This window comes from Camelina sativa, chromosome 7 (assembly GCF_000633955.1).
Source record: "Camelina sativa cultivar DH55 chromosome 7, Cs, whole genome shotgun sequence".
Taxonomy (NCBI): Eukaryota; Viridiplantae; Streptophyta; class Magnoliopsida; order Brassicales; family Brassicaceae; genus Camelina; species Camelina sativa.
In genome coordinates, this window is record NC_025691.1 from 19,805,858 (window position 1) to 19,818,949 (window position 13,092).

Genomic DNA, 13,092 nt, shown 5'->3' on the forward strand with positions numbered 1-13,092 from the left:
AAAAATAAAAATTAGTTTTTTTTTGTTCATGGTTTATTTAAGTTCGGGTATACCTGAATTACCCGAATCCGACCCGATAATATAAAAAAACCCGAACGAATTTTATATGTCTAAACCCGAAAACTCGAACCCGATCGGATTTGGGAACCCGAATGCACAGGACTACTTGTTAGGTTTATTATTAATTACTAGATTTTAACTCGCATCGCGGGATTATGTATTTTTGTATATTTTATATAACTTACTAAAAAACATTATGTTGGATCAAATATATGTTTTAAACTTTTTTACAATAATATTGAGATATTTGTATTTTTATTTTCTTTATCTATTTAAAAATTATTATTTTCATTTGAAATTTAATTAATCAAAATTCTTTTATTTTGGAATTTAATCAATCAAAATTAGTTGTTGTGAAAGTAAACATCTGTTAACATGTATAATACTTTGTAGTTAGTATAAAATGATTTAAATTTTATTCACCAATTTGAAATTAGTTAGTTTTGTCTATGAGTATGATGGAGCGGATTAGTGTTGGTTTTTTAACTCTTTTCATATAAAATTAAGTTTTAAAATATTTTGTTTGTGTTTTTAGACCAACCCGCAAAAATATATAAGTGTATTAATATTAACCTAATTCCCATCACATACTTATGATTATTTTTAATCTAGGTTTGGATCCATAGATAAAAAAAATAGTTATTAAAAAAATAGTTAGTTTTGTATCTGAGTATGATGGAGCGGGTTAGTGTTGGTTTTTAACTCCTTTCATATAAAATTAAGTTTAAAAATATTTTGTTTGTGTCTTTAAACCAACCCGCAAAAATATATAAGTGTACTAATATTAACCTAATTCCCATCACATTCTTATGATTATTTTTAGTTTAGGTTTGGACCCGTGGATAAATAAATTTTTCCATAAATTATTGTTGATTTTTTAGTATTGTGCATATGTAAAATTGCTAATATCTGTATTTACACAGATTTAGGTTTATTATCACAAATTTAGTAATATTATTGATATTACTCATATGAATAAATTTGATGTATTCACTAATTAAATTGTGCAACAGGATATATATATTTGTATTTGACATCATAACTCTATAAATGATACATCTTTTTTAGTCAAAAAACATATATCATTTTGTGGAGGTTAAAACAATATATATATATATATATATAATAAAATAAAATAAAATTATACATTATTCGTTTATTTTTATATTTTTCTACCCAATTTGACATCAATTTCTCTATCCATTTTAACATAGAAAATATTAAACAATTTTATGTATAATGGAAAACATGTATAATGCCAAACCAATAATGGAAAATCGAAATTGAATAAGGTAAGATACTATAAAAAAAATTTCGTTAAAATATTTTAAAACTTGTAATTAAAAAGGAAAACAGAAATTGATGTTGTTCACATATTTAGGGAAATATATATTTCCATACTCGATTTTCCTAATTTTTTTTTTGTATTAAATATTTTAATTACAATAGCATTATTTATAAATAAGTATGAACTCCAAACCTTCTTATGAAAAATGTTGTGAAAATAATAATATAAATACTTTTTATTATTAAACTCCTTACAAAGAAATATCATTGGTTGCTTGTTAGGTTTATTATTAATTATACAGTTTGCTTGCTACATTTCAATTCAAGATTACCAGGTTAAGTACTAAAAAAAGAAAAGAGTTTGGCGCGTATTCATGTTGATTACTTCTTTGGTTAATCGAATAAAATAAACTTTTGAAAGCCAAAGTCAAATAGATCTTTTCTTCCTTTGATTAAGATCTCTAAATTATAATAGGTAAGTTTTCAAAATCGTCGCCTTCTGTCAAATAGATAAGCATGACATATTTTCTCAATAATAAGATAGTAAAAATATGAAACCACATATATACATACATACTGATAAATTGATAATCATATATTATAAGATCGTGTGACAAGTCATCCTCAATATATTAATAGAAAAATATTTTGCTGAAAATATTGATATGTCATTACCAGAGCGATTTGAAAATTTAATTACAATTAAGCATTTCAAGATAAACATATTTACAAAAAATAAATCTTTTAATTTACTAAATGTGCCATTAAAATATATAAGAAAATCTTTATTTCATTATTATTTACATAAATGTATCATTAGAATATATAATGTAATGTTTCATTAGAATATATAATGTTTTAAAAATGAAAGACTTCATCAACTATTAAAAAAAAATATATAGTTAATAATTTAATTATCATTTTTCTAACATATTTAATTATTTAAAGTAAATTACATTTTATAAACTATTAAAAAACTTATTCATCTATTTAAATTTTTAAAATACAAAACTTATTCTTCGATTTTAAAAAATTGGATAACTATTCAAGTATTCTCTCTATTTCACAATAAGTATCATTTTGACACATTTCACACAAATTAAGAAAATATTAAAATATACATATATGCCTTTATTTAATAAATGTTTAATGGGTTAATTTAGGCATAGATTAAGGATAAAATTAGAAAATCTAATAAAAATATGCATTGAAAATGTAAAATAGTGCATTGGAAATGTAAAATGACACTCTTTGTGAAACACAAATAAAATTCTAAAATGACACTCTTTATGAAACAAAGGGAGTATATATTAAAAATTAATTATTACAATAATCTTAAAAATAAATAACATTATCACAATTATCACAATAATTAACACTCTTTTTCACATGAAACATGGATGAAATATATTTTTACACAAAATAATTAAATGTAAATTTGAATAAAATAAAAAATTTATGTGTATAATTATTATTATGGCACCTTAAATTCCAAATAATAATTTTACTTCTAATAATTTTATTTGAGTCGATTTATCCCGCATATAGTATGGCTTGTTACCTAGTGTTCTCTTATATATGATTACCTATATAACCTTTTCTTGTTTTATCCGAAAAAAAATTAATTCATGAATTGTCAAAATCGACTAAATTAAGAAAACAAAATAACCCACACGAACCAAACTAAATAAACTAACCGGAATCACATTAGAATTACAGAAAATAAAACAAAAAGTAAATGGACTGTGTCCGTGTGCGAGCGAATTCGTGTATTATCGACCTAAAGGAGACAGAGCAAAGAAGGCGATATGACAATGTTCGATAGCTAGATGCCTAGACCCGGAAATGAAGTCGCATCAAAATTGTCCTAGGAAATGTCGAGAGCCGTTTCGGACAGCTATCTCTATACATTACACACGATGCATGGAGATATATATTTTTAGTTGTCAAATTATATTTGCTGTCAAACAACTTTTTTTTTTTAATCAAAGTTGTCGTTTGTTGTAAAAGTGTGTCTTCATGTTTAATTTTTTTAAAGATAGCCTGGAAAAAACTAAGAAACTAGTCATATAACTATGGTTAATGGAAAAATAATTATGAGTCCATATTTTAATCATTTTTTTTTAGTTGGATAAAAGGAAAGAAAGATTAGGTGATGGAAAAGAAAATGAGATAATTTTGTGATTTTAGAAAATAACATGTAATATATAAAAAGAAGAAGAAAAAAATACTCCAGTTTACAACATAACAAGTTACTTAATTTTTAGTTTCATGGCTATTTCATACAAATTCTCTCTTTTTCTGTATATGAAAGTGGTGAACTGTTCAAAAGAAGAAAATGATTATCTCTTAAATTATTACATATAAATATATAATAATGCGGAAAACAACACATATTGTCGTCGAAGAAGATACATAAATCTGAGGACCTCTTTACCAATTGTTGACTGACAATTTATTGACCATTTCCTAACGCTCATCTTACTGGTTAAATTTAGACATCCTTAATCATCTACATATAACTATATATTATATTCAAAAACAATTGAAATAATATTTTGTCTAACAAAAAAATGAAAAAAAAATTATTAGTTGTTGCATTAAGCATCATCTATGAAACACAAGGGCAAGTAATATATTAGGCCGTGAGTCCGTGACGTCGCTAGAAATACAGGTAAATATGGTGGCTCCAACAACTTTAGAATTATAGCCGAGGGTTCACCAATTATAGTCAATAGATCTACGAAAGGGATTCCCCAAGGAAGCACAACACCACCGCCCAAAACAAAGAATTAATGCGGGAAAAAATCTGCCTAAGTAATCATCCTAACAAGTTATCATATTTCAAGGAGGAAACGACTGTTTGGGTATAATATATATCTAATTTTCTTTGGTGATCAAATTTGTAATTTACTTTTAATATTACTAGTATTAAAAATATATATATTTGAAACATATCAAAACATGAAATCTAGTCATTTGAGCTTTATAGGTACCATAAATTATTGCTACTATATCTAAACCTCTTAGAATTGAGAATTTACTCAATCGTTTATTCCTTTCTCTAATAATCATTTTAGTTGTATTGCTATTACTTGGCTCTCTTGTAACCTTGTTAATACGTCTTTATAAAACTTCTAAAAATTATATTGACAAACTTCATCTCTTGCGTCACCAATCGTATCTATATTCTATTTTCGAAGAAGAAGAGACGAAAGTAGAATAATTGAGGGTGGCGGACATGATGCGATCGTTTTTGTTGTCAATTTACATATAGCTCCAAATGAAACGAACACAATAAAATGATTAGTGACGTGTTTCAATAATGCTTTTGAGTTCAACTATGTAATCAAGCCGAGCATAATCCCTCTGTCGCATATCATTATTGTCACGATCGCCATTGCCTAAATTTCCAATACCCACTTGATATTCTTTTGTTACAACGCAACCGTGGCCAAATTAAAAGGACATATAGATATATACACACACAATTAATTAATGTATTTCCTATAGGGCTAATAAAACTTTATAGCTGTGATTTTAGTTGGTAGCGCATTTGACTGAAAGTTTGAAACTAAAGATCTTTCGGGGACATCGTAGGTTTCCAAGTTTGAATCTAAAGATAATTCTTGTTGCACAAAATTTGTGGTCTAAGTGTGCAAATTTACCAATATATACACTCATAAGGAAGAAAAAAAACTATACATTTATCGATCTAAGAAAATATTTTTTTCTCTCAGACACAACTATCGAGGAAACCTTCCCAACCAAGCTTTTTGGCGCCAATGAGGCTTCTACTCATTGGTGTCGGGATCTATCCGCCTTTTCTCCTGCTCGACAAATCCTTGATCTTTTTAATTTGATCTTTTTCAAGTCTTTTTCCCATTTTTTCTCTTTTTTTAACCTTTTTCAAACCCGAGTAAAATTTATCTCCGATCTAAACCAAGACCACCGTATACCCCCCGATCTAACCTTGGGCATTCGGGTACCCATTCGGATTCGGTCGGATATTTCGGATTTTTGGGTATTTTGGTAAAGGGGTCCTAGACCCATTCGGATATTTCTAGTATTCAGATCAGATTTCGTATAAACACCTATCGGATTCGGATCGGGTTCGGGTTTTATTCAATACCCGAAATATACTACAGATTTGGATTCGGTTTTGATTATTTACATATTAAGCTTAGCAAAATACTCGAATTCAATCCGAATTTCAAATATATCTGAATTCAAATCTCTCCAATTCTGATATTAAAGGTGAAGAAAATGTATGGCATACATGTTTCTTGTAGAAAATGTTCTATTTCTTTTGCATTTCTTCTTCTTTATGTTTTTTAATATAAAAATAATATTTTGGTATCTAGAGTTCATGACTATGGAATTAAAAAAAATACAATTAAGTCTCTACATAATAAGTAAAATCTCTCGTATCTAAATTCCTTTAAAAAAAATAAAAGGTGTACATAGTAATATATAAATAGTGGAGGTTTGAGACCTTAGTCAAAGATATTAAAATGGCAAAATGGTTACAATGCACCCACTTAATGCTTTAGGTCATTGGTTCAAATCCCACTAGTGACTATTTCGCACTATGTTTATACATGTTTGGATTAATTCGGGTACCCGTTCGGATATCGGATAACTGATTGGGTTCAAATACCCGGTTCCAATAAATCCTAGACCCATTCGGGTATTTTAAAATTTCGGATACGGATTCGGGTTGGGTTTTTTGTATCAGATTCGGGTCGGATTTTCGGGTTCGGGTATTTTGCCTAGGGCTACCCCGATCTATCACTTACCAAAGAGACTCTCTTCGCAAATCTCGGGAAACCTTATTGCCCATCCCTCACTTTGGCAATCTTTTGTGAAGGATTTTCCCCAATGGACCTAGATTTCGTCGTCAAATCAAACCGAGACCAGCGGCTGCTCTTACCGATCTTTCAATCACCGAAGATGCTCCTTGCATTGCAAATCTCTCAGCCATCCTTGGACAGCCGTCACAGCTTCTTCCCATCTCGACAATTGGTCCTGAAGCTAGGATTATCCCCAGTGAACCTAGTCACCAATGACGACTCTTGCCACGGCCATTACATGTTCCCGCTGATCTCTCACTCATTGGAGAAACCCCCTGCATCGCAGATCTCTCCACAAGTCTCGGGCGGCCGACAGTCTCACCATCCATTGCGGCTTCTTCTTGGGAACCTAGGGTTTTCCCTAGTGGACCTAGGTCTCAAATTAGGCCCATTAGCGCAAAAACAATCCAAATCCATTTATTCTTCTCAGGTTGGTGTAATTAGCAAGCCCAAGTCCATTTCTTCATCGTCCATGCCTAACCATCGCCAAGTTCTGTGTCGCCTTTCTCTGCTCAATGGTCGAAGACTCCATTGGAGTAAGGTAACAATAGTGCTGCCTTGGTTAGTCATATATCTTACTTGGAACCTACCTTTAGCTACTTTTAGGATTTTGAGGTTTGGTTTTCAAAATATACGAATATATGGTCTTTGTTCCTTGAACTGCTCTAGCAAACGTGGTACTCTTGATCTTGAACGCCTTCGGTTCAATGACAAATACTAGTTAAGCTGGTCACCTGATGATTTCAATCATCGTCTCCCAACCACCCCCATCACAAATATCCCATACCAAACAGTGCCTATTGCGTTTTCCCGAAGTGATCCAACCATTTTGCTTTGAGTATCAAAACAACCCTTAACCGACTACATCAACATAGTCCCCGGATTCTTTGTTGTCCTATTACTGTGGGTTCCTATTGCCTCGGTGGATATCAATGCATTAACTCATTTTTCAACGTCACAGTGTCAGATGACCGTGACCACTCAACTGTCTTTTGAAGCTCTCGAGGATGGCCTGTCGTTGTATAATGATCTCACATGTGCCATTAGACTTCCAAGCTTTTGGTTCATAGCTCTCTTAGTTTTTACAGTCGATGATCTCTTTTTATCACCTTTAGGCATTGGGGAATGGCTTTTGTATTGTTTCTGTATTGTTTCAAACTTTGGCACTTGCTCTTCTCTGTACTTGTAGCGTGTTTATATCTTGAATGAATGAAGCAAAAGGTTTGACAAGAAAAAAAAAAGAAAGAAAAAACTATAAGCATGATAGTTGATGCATATATGATATTTTAATTCAGTTTTTACATGAATAGCATTACACGAAATGTATTCATAGTAACCTACTATGAATAAGGATCTCCAAGAAAAGCAATCAAACAAATTCGGAAAAATTGATTAAGGATCTCCAAGAAAAGATTGATGAGACCTACGAAGATGATCTAGCATCGACGAAAACTCTCCTCAACCTGAAATGGCAGCTCTGTGAGGCCTATAGGGAAGAGGAAGCATATTGGCACCAAAAAAGCAGAGAACTTTGGCTTGTAGAAGGAAATAAAAATACAAAATTCTTCCACGCTTCCACAAAACAAAGGAGGGCAAGGAACAAGATCACTGACATCCTTAATCAGCTTGGAGTATGGGTTGATACATAAGAAGGAATAGAAAAAGTAGCGGTGAAGTATTTCAGCAACCTCTTTTCATCCTCGAATGTGAGCGATCCTACAATGGCCATTAAAGATGTCCCTACTTTGGTCACACATGCGATGAACGAGCATCTCACGAAAGAAATCTCAGAAGAGGAAGTCAAACGAGCATAGTTCTCCCTGAATCCAGGAAAGGCTCCAGGTCCAGATGGGATGACTGCGTTGTTCTTCCAAAAATTTTGGGAAATAATTAAAGGTGATCTCACTATGATGGTGACGAATTTCTTTAGTCTAGAATCTTTGATGGCAAGTTAAATGAAACAAATATTTGTTTAATCCCGAAAGGAGAACGACCTCTTGAAATATCAAAATTCCGCCCTATTAGCCTGTGTAATGTAAGCTATAAGGTGATCTCAAAAATTTTGAGCTTACGTCTCAAGAGGTTTTTGCCGGAACTTATATCTGGGACCCAATCTGCCTTTGTAGCAGGAAGATTAATCACAGAAATATCCTCATCGCTTAAGAAAACTTCCACGCCCTACGTTCTAACCAGGCCAACCGTAACAAATTCATGGCAATTAAGACAGACATGAGTAAAGCTTATGATAGGGTGGAATGGAATTTCCTAAGAGCTTTGATGGAAAAAATGGGATTTAATCAAAAATGGGTGGGTTAGATAATGCAATGCATTACTTCCGTTTCATACCGCATTTTGATCAATGGGGAGCCCAAGGGACAGATTAGGCCAACACGTGGGATTCGTCAAGGGGACCCGATCTCCCCGTATCTATTTATACTTTGTACAGAGGCCATAATCTCTCAGATTAGGAATGCCGAAAGAGAGGGGTAGATTCAGGGTGTACGTATCTCGAACGCAAACCCACGGGTTTCTCACTTACTTTATGCAGACGAAAGTTTATTCTTTTGTAAAGCTGATCCTCAGCAATGCAAGGAAATTATCGATATAATCCGCTTTTATGGCGAGGTCTCGTCCCATGTACGACAAGAGATCAAATCTATTGTTGGAATATCACAAAAAGGAGACATGGGTTCATACTTGGATCTCCCAGAGAAGATTCATGGGTTAAAAGCATAAGTCTTTGCATTCGTAAGGGATAGACTCCATAAGAGGGTGAACTTATGGACCTCAAAATCCCTATCCAAGGGAGGCAAGGAAGTCCTGATAAAATCAGTGGCACAAGAAATTCTGACATATGTAATGTCGTGTTTTCTCTTACCAAAAGCTGTATGTTCAAAACTAACAAGTGCGATTGTTGATTTTTGGTGGAGCAATAGAGCAGATAGTAGAGGAATACGCTGGATCTCATGGGAGAAGATGTGTAATCAATTTTCTGAAGGTGGGCTTGGCTTCGGAACACTAGAAGAATTTAATCTTGCTCTTTTGGCAAAGCAGCTATGGAGGTTGCTGCGATATCCAGATTCCCTCCTTAGTTGAGTTCTCAAAGAGAGAACATCACGAAAGCTTAAGCATTTCGTGTGGCAATGTGTGACTGGGTGTTTGGCTACATGTCAACGCCTGCATTATCGCCATATTGGTAGAGTTAAAGATTGTCCTAGATGTGGAGCGGAGGAGGAAATTATAAATCATATGCTATTTGAATGTCCCCCAAACACATCAAGTATGGGCCTTATCGACAATCCCTTCCCATCCTATGGTGTTCCCTACATCTTCCCTATATAGAAACCTCGATTTTCTATATGGGCGTGGTAGAGATTTTGGTGAAACTGATCAAAACTTGAGGACGTTCCCTTGGATAATGTGGTACATTTGGAAGGCGAGAAACAAGAAAGTTTTTGAAAATATATCCGAGTCTCCACAAGATACTCTGGAGAAAGCCATCCAAGAAGAAGAAGTTTGGAGAAGAGCAAACAATAGAGACATTCCATCGGGGTTAGTAGAAGCGGGCATATCGACCCAAATCCCACAAGATTGCCTTGTATGTTTTATAGACGGATCTTGGCATGGAGAAGTGGATAGGAGTGGACAGGGCTGAATTGCTTCTTTCGGTGCTAGTTTCTTGCACATTAGGCTTAAAGGTTCGCATAGAAGCCTATCCCCCTTACATGCGGAGTTAGACACCCTTGTATGGACTATGGAGTGTCTTCTGGCCTTGAACTTAGATAAAGCTCTCTTTGCTACGGATTGTTTAGACCTCCTAACGATGACGTCTAATATTGAAGATTGGCTGACTTTTTCATCAGAATTGAAGAATTTTATTCATTTTAGAGACAGATTTACTAACTTTAGTATTAGATATATTCCTCGAGAGGATAATATTTGTGCTGATAAACTTGCGAAATGTGCAAGAGCACGAGGTTTCTGTTTTTCCCATGTAAGCTCGTCGGAACCTAATTGACTCTTATGTGATTTGATTGTCACAAAAAAAAATGTACTTTTGATATATTATTACTCAAAATATATGTAATGCAATCAAGGCTGTATTGTACATTTTAGTATAGTTTTAGACTTTTAGTTAGTGTAACAAATTTTGACCAAAAAAAAAGTTAGTGTAAAAAATGTGTAAGATGGTGATGTAATAGAGTTGTGTTGTTTCGAATAAATCATTGTCATTATGTAATTTATGTAGTTATGAAAAATTAGCTGAAAACAATAATGTACTCCAGATATTATCTAAACTTTTGTCCACTACCCGACAAACACGACATGTATAATTAATCATCAAAACTCATTAGATCTGTTCAAAAATGAGATAACTATTGAATTATCGATGTCAGGAACTGGTGGAACATAGCGTCAGTGGAAAACCTCGCGTAAGTGGACTGTGGACAGTGGACCGACAATTTCATATTTTCATAATTTAAAAGAGGATGCATTTATAATAAATAAAAGTTGTTCAAGAGTAATCAGACTATTGTGATTATCGTGTAATTTACCATTCCATCGTATTTCACATGTAATCATTCGAACACAAATTTTTATACATATATATTAGATTTATTATTTTTTCTCAGAAAAAAAAAACACAGTGGTAAACCATAATTCTCTTCTCTCATTTGATACGTGTAAATAAATACATGCAAGTATGCAGCGATCTTATGTAGACGATCGTGATACTGCCGTATCATGAACCATGAGCATTGAACCACGAGGCACACACACTCGTTAATCCTTTTATTTCAAGCTATGGACCTATATGGTGTAGATTACTAGATTTATATAGAAACATTAGACATTAAATTTTTAACCAAGTGGTGGTGGTGGTCTAGTTTCCACATAAAAAAGAATTGCCCTATTGGTCCACGCCACTGATCGATTTCCTTAAGTGCGAAATTATTAGTTATTTCTATTTGGCCAGGGGTTTTCACCTGGTCTTTCCCAGGCCCTAAGAGAATTACAGACCTCGGCTCCGAACCTCCTGATAATAATAATAATAATAATAATAATAATAATAATAATAATAATAATAATAATAATAATAATAATAATAATAATAATAATAATAATNAAAAAAAAAAAAAAAAAAAAAAAAAAAAAAAAAAAAAAAAAAAAAAAAAAAAAAAAAAAAAAAAAAAAACATTAGACCCTTTCCAACCCATCTTTATTTCTGTCTACAAACTCTATTTTGGAGAAAAACCTTCTTCAACCCCATTCTATTTCCATCTGCAAATAGAGATCTCTATATTTATCTCTATATTTGGAGATTTTTAATTCATTTATCCATTTTGGAGTTAAACTTTTTATTTACAAATCAGTCCCTTAAATTTATATATATTTGTATTTTATATTTAAATAGAATTAATTATTGTTAATTTATACTTAAACTATAAATAATAATTTTAAAATTCAACTTTAGCATATATTACATAGAAAATAGATAATACAAAAGAAGGTACAAAATAGCATAACTAATACTCCATCCGTTTCAAAATATAGGATGTTTTAACAAAAATACGCAGATTAAGAAATTTTTACTTTTAACAAGTTCAACCAATCAGAAACAATACTGCATAATATAAAATACTAAAATAATTTAAAAGTTGCATAGAAACTTGAAAGCATCCTATATTATGAAACAAAAAACTTCTCTAAAACATCTTATATTTTGAAACGGAGGGAGTATTAATTTTACATAGGGATAAGAAACATCCTATATTTTGAAACACCAAATAAACCTCAAAACATCCAATATATTGAAACGGAGGGAGTAATAAAATTTAAACTACATAATATGTATTGTTGTTCAATAATAAATTTAAAATATAAATAATATGCTATTTATTTTTTTGCTAAAAATAAAATATTTGCGTCAAATTTGTAATTTTAATAAATAAAAAATCATTATATAAATTATTAATAAAATATTTAGAATATTTTTTTTTGGAGTAAAAAATGGAAAAATATGTTGAAAGAAAACCATCTCTAAAATGGCGTAAAAAATGAAGAAATGGACCATGCTTCTAGATTAATAAATCCAACATTTTCTAGCATGATTTTGTTGATTTATCTGTTCCTTCCAAGTATATTAAAATTCCGTTCTATCCATATGTGTATAACGCGTTTACACTTTAACAATAATAAAACAAAATTTCATTTCCGATAAATGTTTCTCTAGGTATTATTCAGCCGAAGAATACTAAAATGATTTTAGTAAAATCCCAAAACACGCGACCAAGTGATGTACGCCAAATATTAGATGTGGCGTTTAGATACATTATCAACAAAATTAAAGTACGTAATATGTAGATGTGAAAGTATATTGAGCTGTCAAGTAATTTCAGAAATTTTGATATCTAATTTTAATAAAGTATGTAATTTTGAATTATCAGTGCGGTAGCCTCTTACATAATGGTAACGACTAACGAGAGTAAAAAATGACTGGATGCATCATGGGACTATAGGGATAGGTAGGATTGAACAAACTATTCTCGTTCATGAATCGTTTAGATTCGATTTGATATATATCTCTGACACTGAAACTAGTATTATATATTTGTTTTGTTATAAAATTTTGAGTATTCGAGATTTCAGAGTTGGATATTGACAAAATAATGATGAGTACAGATTCATAGGTATCGTACGTATGGCCGTATAGATACGGATATCTGAGAGATCGAGGAAAAAAAAATCACTGTTTATATTCAACATGAAATAGTCCACTTTTGATGATCTAATTTTTAAAAAGTTATCGAATATTTGAGGACGTGGCCCTTGTAAGTTATACCATAAATCCGTTTACTACTCTCAACATTTTAAAATAACAAAAATTTCT